Source organism: Dromiciops gliroides, chromosome 1 (assembly GCF_019393635.1).
Source record: "Dromiciops gliroides isolate mDroGli1 chromosome 1, mDroGli1.pri, whole genome shotgun sequence".
NCBI classification, from domain to species: Eukaryota; Metazoa; Chordata; class Mammalia; order Microbiotheria; family Microbiotheriidae; genus Dromiciops; species Dromiciops gliroides.
Genome location: NC_057861.1, coordinates 503,592,097 through 503,608,582, shown reverse-complemented (window position 1 = coordinate 503,608,582; position 16,486 = coordinate 503,592,097). Strand labels below are relative to the sequence as shown.

The window sequence follows — 16,486 nt, the reverse complement described above, 5'->3', positions numbered from 1 at the left end:
AACAAGTCATTTTATCTTTCTGAACCTCAATGGAGATAAAGATACTTTCACTGCTGACTTCATAAGGTTGTTAGGAAAGTCAAACAGAAGGATAGCATCTCAGAGTTGGAAGTCACCCCAGAAGTCATCTGGTCCAATCTATACCTGAACAAGAATCTTCTCTACAATAAATCCTTGGAGCATGTGATCATCCGGCCTTTGGCGCAAGACCTCCAGTGAGCCAACCCATTCCCATGTTGGATGGATGGATAACTACAGTTGTCAGAGTTCTCCCTGACATCAAGCCTATATATTCCTCTTTGCAATTCCCACCCATTTCTCCTATTCCTGCCTTCCTCAGCATAGCACAACAAATCCAATCCCTCTTCCTCAAGACAGACTTTCACCTACTTGAAGATATCTGTCATGTCTCCCTTAAATCTTCTTCCAGTTAAATGTCTCTAGTTCTATAACCACAAGCTACACACTCTCCAGGTGACTGCCATCCTCCATAAAATATGGGCCTATTTTGGATGTGAATTTGATCCACTTTACCTCAGACTTTCTGGGCATTTCCTCCATAGTCTCTTTCCTCCATGACTTTACTAGCTGGCTTTTCACCCTGGAGAAACTTCTGCCCTGGAGCCCCATTCTCTTGATTGGTAACTATTTCGGGAAAAGCTCTAACCACTCTTCATTTACTCTTGACTCTGCAGTCATATTTCTTGGGGAGCCCTCCTCCCTCCCCCCCACCCCCCCGGGCCAATTCTAGAACTATGACTCATGAAGCCAACTCCACAATTGTTCCTACGTGAAATATGTTAATCTCTTTTCTGATGGTCGTGCTCACTATACCTGGTTACTTTTGGGTCCAAAGTAACCCCTCTTTGGCCACTACTAACTACCCTTTGTGTGTCATTTCTTACATTAGAATATAAGCTTCCTGAGGGAAGGAGCAGTCTTTTCTTTTTGTATTTTGTATCCTCAGCAGTTGACATAGTACTTGGCACATTTATTGTTGTTTTGTTGTTCAGTTGTTTCTGACTCTTTGTGACCCCCTGGTCATGGTGTTTTCTTGGCAAGGATCCTAGAATGGTTTGCCATTTTCTTCTCCAGAGCCAAAAAGAGGTTAAGTGACTTACTTAGGGTCACACAGCTAATAGTGTCTGAGGTCAAATTTGAACTCAAATCTTCCTGACTCCAAGCCCAGTGTTCCATGCTTGGCACATAGTGCTTATTAAGTACTTTTTAAAAATTCATTCATTGATTCTTTGAATTCAGGTATAAGACTTTACATTTATTGCTATTAAGTCTCATCTTATTAAATATGAACCAACATTCTAGCCTGTCAAAACCTTTTGGGGACATCTGACTATCCATCAGAGGCAGCTAGATGGATCAATGGATAGAGCACTGGACGTGGAGTTAAGAAGACCTAAACTCAAATGTGACCTCAGACATCAACCAGCTGTGTGACCCTGGCAAGTCACTTCACCCTGTTTGCCTCAGTTTCCTCATCTGAAGAATGAGCTGAGAAGGAAATTGGAAACCACTCCAATATCTTTACCAAGAAAATCCCAAATGGCTAATAACAATGACTGTCACTATTTGCTTTTTGTCATCTACATATTTGGCAAGCATGGTATTATGATCGTATTCACGTCATAGATTAAGATATAGAACAGTACACAGTACACTGAGGCACTGATGAACTAAAAACTACTCTTTGCATGATGTCATTCAACCAATTCTGAATTTAACTTTATCTTTTTAAAAAAAGTTTTATTTTAACTTAGCCAACATATAATCAACTTCTTTCTTTCTTTCTTCCTTTCTTTCTTCCTTTCTTCTTCCTTCCTTCCTTCCTTCCTTCTTTGTTTGTTTGTTTCTTTCATGTGTGACTTACCCTGGGTCACACAGCTAGTGAGTGTCAGAAGCTAGATTTGAACTCAGGTCTTCTTGACTCCAGGGCAGGTGCTCTATCCTCTTCACCAACTAGCTGCCCACATATCTTCATATTTTCCATTGGATAGTCCCTTCTTGTAACAATATGAAAAACCCTGTCAAATACTTCGTTAAAATTTAAATGAACAATATCTCCAGAATTCCTCTGATCTATCATTTTTGTTTTGCTTTTTTAAAAAAGGAAATTGCTTTAGACTGGCATGACCTACACTTGGTGAAACCACATAGAATTTCTTTGATTACAGTTTCCTTTCCTAGATGTTTAGTAATGATTTTTAAAATTGGTATATCTTTAGTCCTTCTCCTGAGCTCTAGTCCTATGTTGCCAACTGCCCCTTGGATATTTTGAATTAGATGTTCTGTAGGCCTCTCAAATTAAACTTGTCCCAAAATGAGCTCCTCCTCCTCTTCTTCCTCTCCTTCTTCTCCTTCTCCTCCTCCTCCTCCTCCTCCTGCTTCTTCTTCTTCCTGTTCCCCCTCTTCCTCTTCCTCCTCTTCCTGACTCTAGAGCTAGTGTCTCTTCTTAATCTTCTTATTTTGATTATGGCCACCTTCATTCTTCTGGCCATCTAGGCTTATAACCTAGGTGTCATGCTTGACTTCTCATTCTGACTCACCCAGTATATCCAATCAGCTCTTAAGCCTTATCAATTTCACCTCTACATATTTTACATCCATCCCCTTCATCATCTCTTTCTTGGACTATGGTAATAGTCTTCCAGCTGGTCTCCCTGCCTCACATCTCCCCCCTTTCTAATTCATTCTCCACACATAGATGTCAAAGAAGTACTAAACCATCGGTCTGACCATGTCAGTGCTCTATTCAATGAACTCCAATGGCTTTCTCTCACCTCTACCTTCAAATATGAACTCCTCTGTTTGGCATTTAAAACCCTTCACAACCTGATTCTGACCTACATTTTCAGCCTTATTATACATTTCTCCTCCCTTTTCATTTCTTAGAACACAACCACATACCACTTATTTAGCCATTTCCCAAGTGATGGGCATCTCTTCACTCTCCAATTCTTTGCCACCACAAAATGAGCTGCTTTAAGTCTTTTTGTACATATAGGTCCTTTCCCTTTTTCTTTGATTTCTTTGGGATACAGACCTAGTAGTGGTATTGTTGGGTCAAAGGAAAAAAAAAGATATGCATAGTTTTATAGCCCTTTGGGTACCTGATTGCTATTCATTAATAGGGAAAGGAAGATGCCAAGCTTTATTTCCAATGCTTATCTCCATTCCCACCAAATGCCAGTCCCACAATGAACACATATATGTGTTCATATAGCAAATGACAAAGAAACCTATATAAATAGGTTTTTTTTTGTTTTGTTTTGTTTTTTGTTTTTGTTTTTGTTTTGTTTGCTGGGCAATTAGGGTTAAGTGACTTGCCCAAGGTCACACAGCTAGTATGTGTCAAATGTCTGAGGCTGGATTTGAACTTTTTTGAACTCAGGTCCTCCTGAATTCAAGGCCTGCGCTTCATCCACTGCACCATCTAGCTGCCCCTATAAATAGGTTTTGATAGCAAAAGAGAAACCAGAGGAAGTATACACAGGAGAATATAAACCACTCATACAGAGATGAAGGAGTTTCCCCACTGGGAGCAAAGCAAGTCCTCTCAAACAATAGAAAAAGAGTCCCAGGTCTCACCCAAAGGGAGATTTCCCCCAAGTCTCTAATTTAGTAATCTGTGAATAGTGACAAGATCCAAGTTTTGCATATTGGCTTCTTCCCAGAGTCTTTCTCTCCCTTCAGCAACCTGACAAGAGGTTTGAATGGTATATCTTTCCTCTTAAAGCTGGAAGGTAGAAGAGTCCCAAATCTCTCACCTTTCTCATTTTGCCCCATCCCTCATGCAAGCCTGGGGCACTGATCTTCACCAGAGAGGAGAAAGTTTTATACCCATGGGCTCTGAGGTTTGGGATATAGTATGATCTCTACTTATCTTTTTTAGCTAAAGATCATTCTACATGGCAAAGAAAAGAGAAGCAAAATTAGAGTTGAACAACTCTTCCTTCTCTCTGCAGTCCATTAACATCATTCAATGAACCCAGGGAGTAGGGCCGTTCCTTCTTTGAGCCTCTTCTACTGCCTAGAGCTAGTTTTTTTGTTTGTTTGTTTTTGCAACAAACATTTATTTTATTTTTTTCCAGTTACATGTAAGGATAGTTTTCAACATTCATTTTCATAAGATTTAGAGTTCTAAATTTTTCTCCCTCCCTTCCTTTCCTCCCCCCTCCACAAGATAGCAGTCAATCTGATATAGGTTGTATATAGACAATCCACAAGTGTAGAGCTAGCTCTTTTTGTTAGCTTTCTTTACTAGCTTCAGTTTATTCTGAGCCTTAGCACTCCTGATAATCTTACAGGACTGTGCTTCAGTTTTATGTTACTTGTGTTATCTATCCTTGCTTCCTCTTCTCTTTTGTATATTTCTTTTTTTGAAATCTAGCCTTTTAAAAAGTGTCTTTCTCTGGCAGTTCTTACTTTTTCTTTTCATCAGAATTGTTCCTCTTTGTTATCTGATGAATTTAACTCTTAAAATGCAGTCTTGGGGGCATAGTAATGTAATAGAATCATTCCTTAAAATAAATATATTATGCTATGAAAAGTTATGAAAGAGGTAATTTAGGAGAATACTGGGTAGTATGAGCTGATGCAGAGTGAAATGAGGATAACCCAGAGCACAATTTATATGAAGCTGACAACATCATCAATTAAAAAAACTTTATGAACTCTGAGCAATGTAGGGACCAACCATTCTTCCAGAGGATCTACGTGAAGCACGTTACCCTACTCCTGACATGCCCCACTGACAAAGAAGAACAGATGTCCATGGAAGGTGGCTCAGAAAAGGAAGACAGATAAAAATAAAGAAAAGATTCCAAGGAAAATGCCAGAGTCTAGAGACTCCAGTAAAAAAATATACAAGCTCCACTGGAATACACTTACATGCATTTCTGTAAATACGCTGGAAACACAAAACCCAAGGGATAGAGTGATGCAGCTAAAGTTAGACCAAGAGATTCTGGAATTTATTAATGACAACAATAACTAGTTCAAGAAATTTCCTCAGATGACCCCATATCACCAGATGCTGTTATACCAGGTTGCTGCCCATTTTGGAATGGACCACAATGTTGACCAAACTGGAAAAGCTGTTATCATCAACAAAACCAGTAACACAAGGATCCCAGAACATATGTTCTTAGAGCACGTCCAAGATGAGAAGGATGTAGAATTTCAGCAGAAGTTCATCTTGAAGAGAGATGACAACAACATGGACTGGGACGATAACCAGATCAGTTCTATTAAAGGAGGGAAGGAGGAGTAAGTCCCTAGAAGAAGGAGACAGGAAGAATATCAGAGGTTCTACATAGAATAGTTGCCTGAGAGACTGGCCAGAATAGATATCTAAATGACATGGGGGAAGTGGGAGGGGCTGAGCCACACCTCTAGCAGTTGCTACAACAGCACAGACAGTGAGATCCTATCCCTAGAACCCTGGTCCTGGAGCAGCAGAGACTCAAAATGGCTCTGTCTGTGGTATGTGGCCACTTATTACCAAAGCCAGGAACTTCTGTGGGATCTCTATTCTCACCTGGAGTGACAGCACTGGGAGCCATGAAAGAGGCAGTGTAGAAAGAATCTCTGTGAAAGCAATCTGAAACTATGCCCAAAGGGCTGTAAAACTGTGCCTACTTTGATCTACCAATACCACTGCTAGGTCTATATCTCAAAGACATAAAAAAGGGGGGGGGGGAACCTATTTATACAAAAACATTTATAGTAGCTCTTTTTGTAGTGGCTAAGAATTGGAAATCAGTTTGGGAATGGCTAAACAAGCTGTAGTATATGTTCGTGATAAAATATTATTGTGCTATAAGAAATGATAAGCAGGATGATTTCAGAGAGACCTGGAAAGACTTACATGAACTGATGCAAAGTGAAGGAAGCAGAACCAGGAAACTGATACTGTCTGAATATAGACTGAAGCATGCTATTTTGTACTTTCTTTTATTCTTTTCCTTTTATTTGAGTCTACTTGCACAAAACAACTAACATGAAAATATTTTACATGATTGAACATGTATAACATATCTGATTGCTTACAGTCTCAGGAAAGGAAGCGAGGGAGAGAGGACTCCCAGGTCCCACAGACCCCATATATGGTTCAGTGAAGTCACTATACATACTACAACATGGACCAACAGAGGCAAAAGCCTGGAGACCTGTAGCACCCTGAGAGCAGGCCCCCAGCCAACACACAGATGAATAGCCCCATCACATCTCCCATTTGGTCCCCAACACCGCCTCCTGTCACCAGCCTCAGGAGCGCCTGGACAGGACACAGTATCCTTGCTATCCTTACACAGTGCCCAGCCCAGAGCAATGGGCACTACTCCCTCCTGGGCCAACCATTACAATAACATGTGATCATCTGTCCACACGAGGAACAGATTAGAATGAAGCATGGAAACTGGGGAGGTGACAGATCTCACCGAAGGCATCACCAGCAGAGACAGACAAATTCCCCCAAGATCTAGTGGTTCAGGGACGCTTAGAGACTGCCAGGTAGCAGTGGAGTGGGGACAGGGGAGGTTGAGGGTGGGGATGGGGAGGGTGTAGTGGGGAACAAGAACAGGACTGCTGAGAATGGCCAGCACACAGATCTGGCTGCCACCAGAGGCCCAGCATGCCTCCCTCTACCTCAACAACAACTTGAGTTACTTTGAACTTCAAGTGGCCAAAAAGAACTACGACCTGAGGGTCCTGGGGCAGGCTGCTCCCCATAGGCAGAGGAGGGGAAGAGGCTGGCATCACCGGCTGGGAGCCGAGGTGGGGTGGGCTAGAGATAACAGAAGAAGGACAGATGGAGATGCCGATCCAGACGGACATGTAAATATACAGGATGCTAAGGAGCCCAATGGAGACTGAGGCCAGTCTCAAGCACTCGAGACTGGACTTTTAAAAAACCCTCTAAACTTTTAAAATAACTTCTATCTCTGTGGGATCATTTATTTCATTACTCATTCTTTCCTTGTAATTATTTGCCTTTCTTGTGTTTCTGTTATTTTATGGTGCTTGTAAGTAAAGAAAATGGCAAACCACTCCAATATCTTTGCCAAGAAAACCCCAAATGGGGTAAGACTGGACTGGAACAACAAACGCAACAAATATTCTTCTCATATCTTCTCCCCCAGCACCCCTCAGCAGTGACTTAAATACCACTCTTGTTGAACATCTATCTTTTTGTTGTTGTTATAAAATAGGGGTTTTCTCTACTATCTTTTCGCTCTCCTTCTTCAAGTGGCTCCTTTCCTTTCTGTGTCCCTCTCTTAGCCATCCTCTCCCTCCTTTTTTGCACATCCCTTTTACCATCCTGACTCCCAAATGTATTTCTTTCATATATTGAGAGTGGTATGGAGAGGTCCTATATTCCTCACTCCCCTCCTCCATCTCCACTCTTATTTTTGGTCTTTATAAATATATTTATATAGACAGAATTGAGAAGAAGAAAAAAAAATTATTTTCTCTCTCCTTTCACTTTCTTGTCTCCCCTATTCTGTGAGTTTAAACCTGTGCCTACCCCTCCTTTCATCTACCCCAACCCCCCAGAACATGCATATATATTGGGGTTTTTTAGGTTCCTGTGGGAGTAACAAATATAGTATTTAATCATACATACAAATATATGCTATGTATGTTTACTGTAAATTTTTATTAAGCTGGGTATTTTGTTTGTTTTGAGGGGTTGTTTGGGGAGTTTTTATTTTAATTTGGGTGGTTTTTTTTTTAAAGATCATCTGTCCCTGGGGAAAAAAATACTGGAATGCCACAATGAGGGAAAAAATACAAGAAAACTGTCCAGAACTTCTGTATAATGGAAATAAAATACCAATTAAAAAAACAATAGATTGCCTCCAGAACAAAACAAAATAAAACAAAACCTGTACTTCAAACTCCCTGACACATGGCAATTAAATTTTGCCATTCTCATGACGAATAACAAATTCTGCAAGCAACAAAAAAACCCAAACTTTTTGTACAATTTAAAATTAATTTTAATAACAAGATTATTCCACATCCTCTAATAACTGCAGAAGAGAATGGAACAGTATATTCTGAAAAGCAAAAGATCATAGGAGTTTAACTTTAAAGCTAAAAGGGACCTCAGAGGTTATCAGTTCTAACTGCAACCCAAAATTGCATACCTTACAAGCCTAAGCCTATCCTATATTTGAACTATTCCTGAAAAAGAGAAAAAAAGAAGACATGAGAAAAATACTTGACTTATAAACATCCTAAAATAACAAAAACACAGGAAAGGTAAATAATTACCAAGAAAAGAATAAGTAATGAAATAAATTATCCCATAGAGATAGAGATTATTTTTAGAAGTCATGGGGTTATTTTCTTTCTTTTTTTTTTTTTTTTTAAAGAGGTTATAAGGGGGCAGGTGGTGGCGCAGTGGATAGAGCACCGGCCCTGGATTCAGGAGGACCTGAGTTCAAATCCGGCCTCAGACACTTAACACTTACTAGCTGTGTGACCTTAGGCAAGTCACTTAACCCCAATTGCCTCACTAAAAAAAAAAAAGAAAAAGAAAAAGAAAAAAAAAAAAAGAGGTTATAGGGGGCAGCTAGGTGGTACAGTGGATAAATCACCAGCCCTGAATTCAGGAGTACCTAAGTTCAAATCTGGCCTCAAACACTTGACACTTACTAGCTGTGTGACCCTGGGCAAGTCACTTAACCCTCATTGCACAGCAAAAAAAAAAAAAAGGTTATTTTCTAAAAGGAGAAAAGAAAAAAAACCCTCACCTGTAGTTTTAAAAGGGGGGGGAGGGAGTAGAGTCATCAAGAGATTTTTTAAAACTTTAAAGAGACATTTAAAAATCAAAGACATACATAGAATTAAAATGAGAAGCAGGAACCAAATTTACTATGTATCAGGTGAATAAAAAACTAGAGTTCAAATCATACTATTGGACAAAGCAAAAATAACAATTTATAATATTAAAAGAGACAGGCATGGGAAAGACTGAATCAGAAACAAGAGAGCAATATCAACATTAAACATGCAGCAAATGATATCACATCTAAATTCATAAAGGAAAAATTAACTGAATTACAAAAGGCCATAGCAAAGCAATAATAGAAGGGGACTATAATGTTCCTCTCTCAAAGAAGATTAGATAAATATCTCTAATAAGACTCTGATATTGAGTATAAATAGCAATCGTTTGTATTCTGGCCAGAAACTCTAAAGTTCTTATCCTCCCAGATTGATTTTTTTTTTTTGAGTAGGCAAAGTAGGTCATCTTTTGCCTCATTTCTTTCTATCTTCAAATCACTGAATGGGCGTTGCTTCAAACAAACTGAGACCTGGGAAAGACCTTAGTCTTTACCAGTGTCTTGCCACTGGACTCAGATGACTCTGGAGGAGAGAGTGAGGCTGAAAAAAAAAAAAGAAAAGGGGCAACTAGGTGGCTCAGTGGATAAAACACTGGCCCTGGATTCAGGAGGACCTGAGTTCAAATCTAGTCTTAGCCAACTTGACACTTACTAGCTGTGTGACCCTGGGCAAGTCACTTAACCCCAATTACCTCACCCAAAAAAGAAAAAAAAGATGCATGCAGCTATCCATGCAGACTTCCTTTCTGCAAAGATCTGTCTCCAAGAGTCTACTGTACATATCTAAGGTTTTTTGCTTATACTCACTGTTAGCTCTTTGGTTTGATTTTGTTTTATTTTATTTTTCAGAGTTAATAGTTGGGGTATTACCTGTGTGATGGTATTTTTCAGAATTAACACCAGTTGCATAACCTCTGTGACTCTTTGATCATTTATCTTCAGGGTTTGACAGGCCCTCTCTTGCCTTAAGCTGAGATTTCATTTCTTTCCCATCTAAAGAGTTCATTCACTAGAGCATTTTCCTTCTTTCTTTCTTTCTTTTCTTCCTTACTTCCTTTTTTTTTTTTTTGCGGGACAATGAGGGTTAAGTGACTTGCCCAGGGTCACATAGCTAGTAAGTGTCAACTGTCTGAGGCCATATTTGAACTCAGGTCCTCCTGAATCCAGGGCCAGTGCATTATCCACTACACCCACCTAGCTACCCCTTAGAGTATTTTCTAATTTGTACAACTTCTCTGATTTATGTTTGCTTTGCACTTAGATAGATGGGTTTACTCTGCTATTTGTGTATGGGATATGTGGGGTGTTCAAGGAGGACTAGCACCTCTGGTGTGAGAGCTTACTGAGCCCTTTTCAGGGCCGCTCATCCACCCTTGGTGTCCATTTTTACCCGTCACTTGTGGCTCCAAGAAACTGGAGCATACACAGTGGCCACACCCCAGGTAAACTGTCTGGGCTCAAAAGCTGTTGGTAAATTAGGGGGATGTCTACACTAAATTTGTGAAGATTTCCCCCTGGCAGAATGGGTGGGTGAGGACAATTTGTTCCAATGGCCTTGAAAGTAGCTGAAGTAGGCACTGTGGAACTGTTAGAGCTTGGTTGAAAATGCCAAGGTCCTCTGATGGCATCCCAGGCCATCACCAGCTGTTTTGACTTGTGTCTTGCCACTGGACTTCAATGACTCTGGAAGAGAGAGTGAGGCTGACAACTTTGTGAAACTTTGCCTCCCTTAAATCCAATTCATGCATGACTCAAGACATCATACTGTGATGTCGTTGGTCCTCTTCCAAAATGAAGGCCAAAATAACAACAGTTATTTGTGACGGTCTTTTGTGTAACCAGTTTGGTAGGAAGGAGTATAAGTTAAAAGATTCACCTTCCTTTAAAAGTAACCAGAGGGGGCAATTAGGTGGTGCAGTGGATAGAGCACCGGCCCTGGATTCAGGAGGACCTGAGTTCAAATCCAGTCTCAGACACTTGACACTTACTAGCTGTGTGACCCTGGGCAAGTCACTTAACCCTCACTGTCCTGGAAAAAAAACCAACCCATATAACCCCCCCCTCCAAATCAAACAAACAAACAAACAAAAAGATACATACAGACCAGTAGTGAATTGGGTTAACCAGCTTTATCAAAATACCAGCTTTTAATAACACTAGTAATAATTTTTGTTCACTCATGTCTGACTCTTCATTACCCCATGCACTATAGTACACCAATACTATCCATGGGGCTTTCTTCTTCTTCTTCTTCTTCTTTTTGCGGGGCAATGAGGGTTAAGTGACTTGCCCAGGGTCACACAGCTACTAAGTCTCAAGTGTCTGAGGCTGGATTTGAACTCAGGTCCTCCTGAATCCACGGCTAGGGCTTTATCCACTGCGCCACCTAGCTGCCCCCCATGGGGCTTTCTTGGCAAAGAGACTGAAGTGGTTTGCCATTTCCTTCTCCAGTGGATTAAGGCAAACAGAGGGTAAGTGACTTTCCCAGGGTCACACAGCTAGTAAGTGTCTAAAAGCCAAATTTGAACTCAGGTCTTCCTGACTCCAGGGCCAGTGCTCTATCCACTGCACCACTTAGCGGCTGCATCATCATCATCATAGCTAACATTAATATATCACCTTAAGGTTTTAAAGCACTTTTTAGAAATTATTAGAAGCTAGTTGGACAGAAATGCAAGAAATTTTCAACAGATGAAGATGATTTTTTGGAATAGATACATATTCTCCCAGGAGAGGGAGGCGTCACCATTGACATCCTCAGCAAACAAAACAGTCACCACAATTGGCTCTGAAAAATGATACTGGCTCCTGGTTGTTCTGCAATGATCAACCACAGTCCTTTCCCTAGCATGTCATCCCACTGGGATGTCACTGGGATGACATGCTAGGGAAAAGACTGTGGCATTTGAACTTAGGTCCTCCCAACTTCAGGGCCAGGGCTCCATCCACTGTACCACCTAGCTACCCCAACCCAGTCCTAGCCTCTCTGTTGACCTCCAGTCTCTCATCTCTAACTGCCTGTGAAGTTTTTTTTTTTTTTTTTTTTGGTGAGGCAATTGGGGTTAAGCGACTTGCCCAGGGTCACACACCTAGTAAGTGTCAAGTGTCTGAGGTGGGATTTGAACTCAAGTCCTCCTGAGTCCAGAGCCGGTGCTCTATCCACTGCACCACCTAGCTGCCCCTGCCTGCGAAGTTTTATTATGTAGACATCTTAAACTCAACATGCCCAAAACTGAACCCATTATTCCCTCCACTTCCCTAACCCTCTCCTCTTCCTAATTTCCCAATTACTATTGAAAATACCTCCATCCGGTCCTCTCCTATCCTTTGCAGCTCAGACGCTCCCATACAGAGCTCCCACACACGCTCGCACTCTTTTTTTGTTTTGTATTTTTGGGGTTTTTTTGAGGGCAATGAGGGTTAAGTGACTTGCCCAGGGTCACACAGCTAGTTAAGTGTCAAGTGTCTGAGGCTGGATTTGAACTCAGGTCTTCCTGAATCCAAGGCCAGTGCTTTATCCACTGTGCCACCTAGCTGCCCCACACGCTCGCACTCTTACCCACGAGTTCTTGCCCCACACTGCTATATCCCTACTATGAACCATGGGCCGCTAGAAGGAGCTTGCGTCACACTGGGGGGACCTGCTGCAGATCCAGTACTGGCTGCTGTGCCAGGCTCTCCCTGAATGCCTTGAGACGCTCATACTAGTGATATTCGGCTGTGGCTCTGTGGCCCAGGTTGTGCTGAGCAGAAGGACACACGGTAGCTTTCTTACCATCAACCTGGCTTTTGGCTTTGTAGTCACACTTGGTATCCTTATTGCTGGCCAGGTGTCTGGGGCCCACCTGAATCCAGCTGTCACCTTTGCCATGTGCTTCCTGGTGAGGGAGCCATGGATCAAGCTGCCCATCTATACACTGGCCCAGACATTGGGGGCCTTCCTAGGGGCTGGGATTGTCTTTGGGCTATACTATGATGCAATTTGGGCCTTTGCTGGTAATGAACTTTTTGTCTCTGGCCCCAGTGGCACTGCTGACATCTTTGCCACCTACCCCTCTGGCCACTTGGACATGGTCAATAGCTTCTTTGACCAGGTCATTGTCACGGCATCACTCATCGTCTGTGTGTTGGCTATCATGGATCCCCACAACAACCCAGTTCCCCGAGGTCTGGAAGCCTTTCCTGTTGGCTTTGTGGTCCTGGTCATCGGTACATCCATGGGTGTCAACTCTGGTTATGCTGTTAATCCAGCTCGAGATTTTGGTTCCCGCCTGTTCACCGCCATTGCTGGCTGGGGTTCTGAGGTCTTCATGTAAGTGATAGATGCCCTTCTTTCTACTCCCTCCCTCTTTCTTTCTACTTTGGTTCCAACTTCCAACCTGGTCCCCCTCATTGGACTCTCCCTATTTTCCATCCTCCCTAAAAAGGGTCATCAGGGCAACTATGTCCTTCACATTACCTTAAAATAAATACCTTATGAGAGGACTGGTAAGGAGGGTTGATTGGGCTCTGTATGCCAGGAACCTCATACAGGTCTTTCCTTTTTCTTTCTTTCCAGAACGGGTCGGTACTGGTGGTAGGTCCCCATCGACTCACCACTTCTTGGTGCCATTGCTGGAGTTTTTGTCTATCAGCTCATGATTGACTTTCACCTGGAGACTCCACCTCCTTCCACAGAGCAGGAGAATGTCAAGCTGGCTCATGTGAAACACAAAGAACAGATCTGAGTTGGGAGTTACACCTCCCTCTCCCTCCAGGATCCCCACTCCTTCCCTTAGGAACTAACACTGATAGGACTGTGCCAGAGATATGTCCCCAAAGCAGCCATAGCCTCCACTTCTCTGGTCCCCATCCCTCCCACTCCTCTGGCCCTAGGAGACCCTTTCCTGAGGGCTATGTTTAGTAATAATGCTAAAAAAAAAAAAAAGACCCCTCAAATCTCTCTCCCCACCCTAGGGGGTCAATGAATCCTTGGGAATCCTGGTCAGTATGGATTTACAATGGATGTTGGACCTAAGGCCTGCCCTGAGAGTGTCAGACCTGAAGTAGGATATTTGCCAGAAACAATAAATCAGTTTTGAGTTCTTGGAAGGTTCTCCAGAGGGAAAAGGAGAGGGAAAGGCAATGGCTAGAAGCTCAGCAGATGTGTGAAAGAGGCTAGATAGGTGAGAGATGCATAGGTGTGAGGGTAGTTACAGCTATACAAGGGCACTTTAGCTTTGGGAAAGTCCCTCATTCATTCATTCATTCATTCAATCCTGATATGGGAGAGGTTTAAATGAAAGGGATTCTAAATGGAGACATGTTAAATGTATGACAGTACAAATGTAAAGAAAGCCCAAATGTCTGTGCGTGTGTGTGTGTGTGTGTGTGTGTGTGTGTGTCCAGGTATGAGTGATTGCAGATGTGTGTCAACTGAGATGTGTGTGTAAGGGGGAGGGTACATTTGATGAATATGTCCCAGAAAAGAGAGAGACCCAAAAGTAGAGGATCTCACTAGACTTTGAGGAAGGGGAGTCAGGGAGAGCAGAAGAACCTCAAGAGAGAGGCATTAATTTGTCTAGGATGGGGGTGTGTGTGTTGGGGGGGCTCAGAATTTGAGGTTCAGAGCTCTGCACAGAGGCAGAAGCCATTCGCATGTTCCCAGCATGAGGGGAGGGGGTGGGTGCTAAGTATAGGTGTATATTTCATTTTGGCAGATGTTACAGCTGGGGTTGGGGACCTTCCTTTCCAAACCAATACCCCTTGTTCCTTGCTCCTGGGTGTTCTCATTCCCTCTAGGCATTTCCAGGATGGTTCAAATAAGGGTGCCTATTCCTTAAATACTCCTTATTCACTATGTGGATACCCCCACTCCCTATATACTCTTTCTTGTATTTTTTAAAATAAAGACATTTACACAGAAAAAAAAAAAGAAAGAAAAGAAAATACCTCCATCTCCCAGGCACCCACACTCACAACCTGGATGACTCCTCATTCATCCTTGTCTCCTCACTCTTAATTACCCCACAACCAATCTGTTGCCATGACCTGTCAATTTTACCTTTGTAATATCTCTTCTATATTTTCCTCCTTTCCTTTGGTTCTGCCGCTACCCTGGCATAGGCACTCATCACCTCACATCTGGATCATTGAAATAGTGTGTTGGTTGGCCTATTCCACAAATCTCTCCCCACTATATAGTCCATCCTCCCCTCAGCTGCTGTGAGAAATAATTATTAATAATCAATATCTTGGGGGACCCAGAGATCTCTCCTTTTTAGTCCTATTTTCTCTCCACTCAAAGACAAGACCTCCTTGAGAGATTTCATCAAATCTCATCTAGGTCAAACCCAACCCAAACTGAAGCTAACAAAAGGAGCCTTGGGTGGAGACAGATTCTTTTGTCTAGATAAACCGAAGGACTTTACTGGTGAGATTTGGCCTGCTTGAACCAGTTCTGGATAGGAACCATTGTGCTGCTGGGTAGGGGTCTCTATATGTCATCTCCACTTGAGTCACATATCCCCCGACTTCATTTTAATATAAGCCACCTCTGAATCATGTCAACCAATTAGATTTGATTGCTGTGTGATGGGAGGCAAAACAGGCACTAGCCAATCTGTGTCAGGCTGGGAAAATGCTTGTGCAGCTGGGGTTCTTTGCAGATAAGCTGACCCTCCTATCTTCATAGTTTAAGCAGTTCCCAAAAGGAAAAGAATGAAGCTTTTACCATCACCTTGCTCCTCCCCTTCAGGAGGGGTTTTATCCTTTTCCCAGCCTTTATTCATAACTTTCCCCTCCCATGGCACACCCCTTCCTGTTTTCTCCTCCTCCTTTTGTTATACTGTTGGAAATATGGGTTCCACTTGTAGGTTCATTTCTCTTGTAATAACCCTGGTTTTCACGTAAATCTCATGATATTGTGATTGTCTATTGACACATGTTGTCTCTCCTGACATTGTCATTGCCTGTTGACACATGTTGTCTCATCTGACATTGTCATTGCCATTGCCTGTTGACACATGTTGTCTCTCCTGACATTGTCATTGCCTGGGGACACATGTTGTCATTGCTTTTTGACACATGATATCTCTCCTGACATTGTCATTGCCTGTTGACACATGTTGTCTCTCCTGACATTGTCATTGCCTGCTGACACATGTTATCTCTCCTGACATTGTCATTGCCTGTTGACACATATCTCTCCTGACATTGTCATTGCCTGTTGACACATGATATCTCTCCTGACATTGTCATTGCCTGTTGATACATGTTGTCTCTCCTGACATTGTCTTTGCCTGTTGACACATGTCTCTCCTGACATTATCATTTCCTGTTGCCACATGTTATCTCATCTGACATTGTCATTGCATGTGGACTGTGGTAAAAATTAATATCGAAAGTTTTAGCTGAATCATTTGGGAGGGGCCACACCTGGCCCACCCTGGGATTACGTATGTTACTAAGAAGGACCTCCCCTTTTGGGGGAGGAAAATGCCAGACGTGACCAGAAGGGAGGGAACTTCTGGTAGGAGGGGTGTGTTCAAAAAGTTTGTGGTCTTTTCGGCCTGGGGTGCAGTCTGGTGGTGCTTGGCTCGGCTCGGTGGTGGGGTGTTTCATGCTCAGTCTTGGAC

At 42.3% G+C, this 16,486-nt stretch overlaps 2 pseudogenes; both read left to right on the top strand.

Moving 5' to 3' along the window:
• Positions 1-4,683: 4,683 nt before the first annotated feature.
• LOC122750878 lies at positions 4,684-5,621 on the top strand (annotated as a pseudogene).
• Positions 5,622-12,472: 6,851 nt separating this feature from the next.
• LOC122736315 lies at positions 12,473-13,661 on the top strand (annotated as a pseudogene).
• Positions 13,662-16,486: the final 2,825 nt, after the last annotated feature.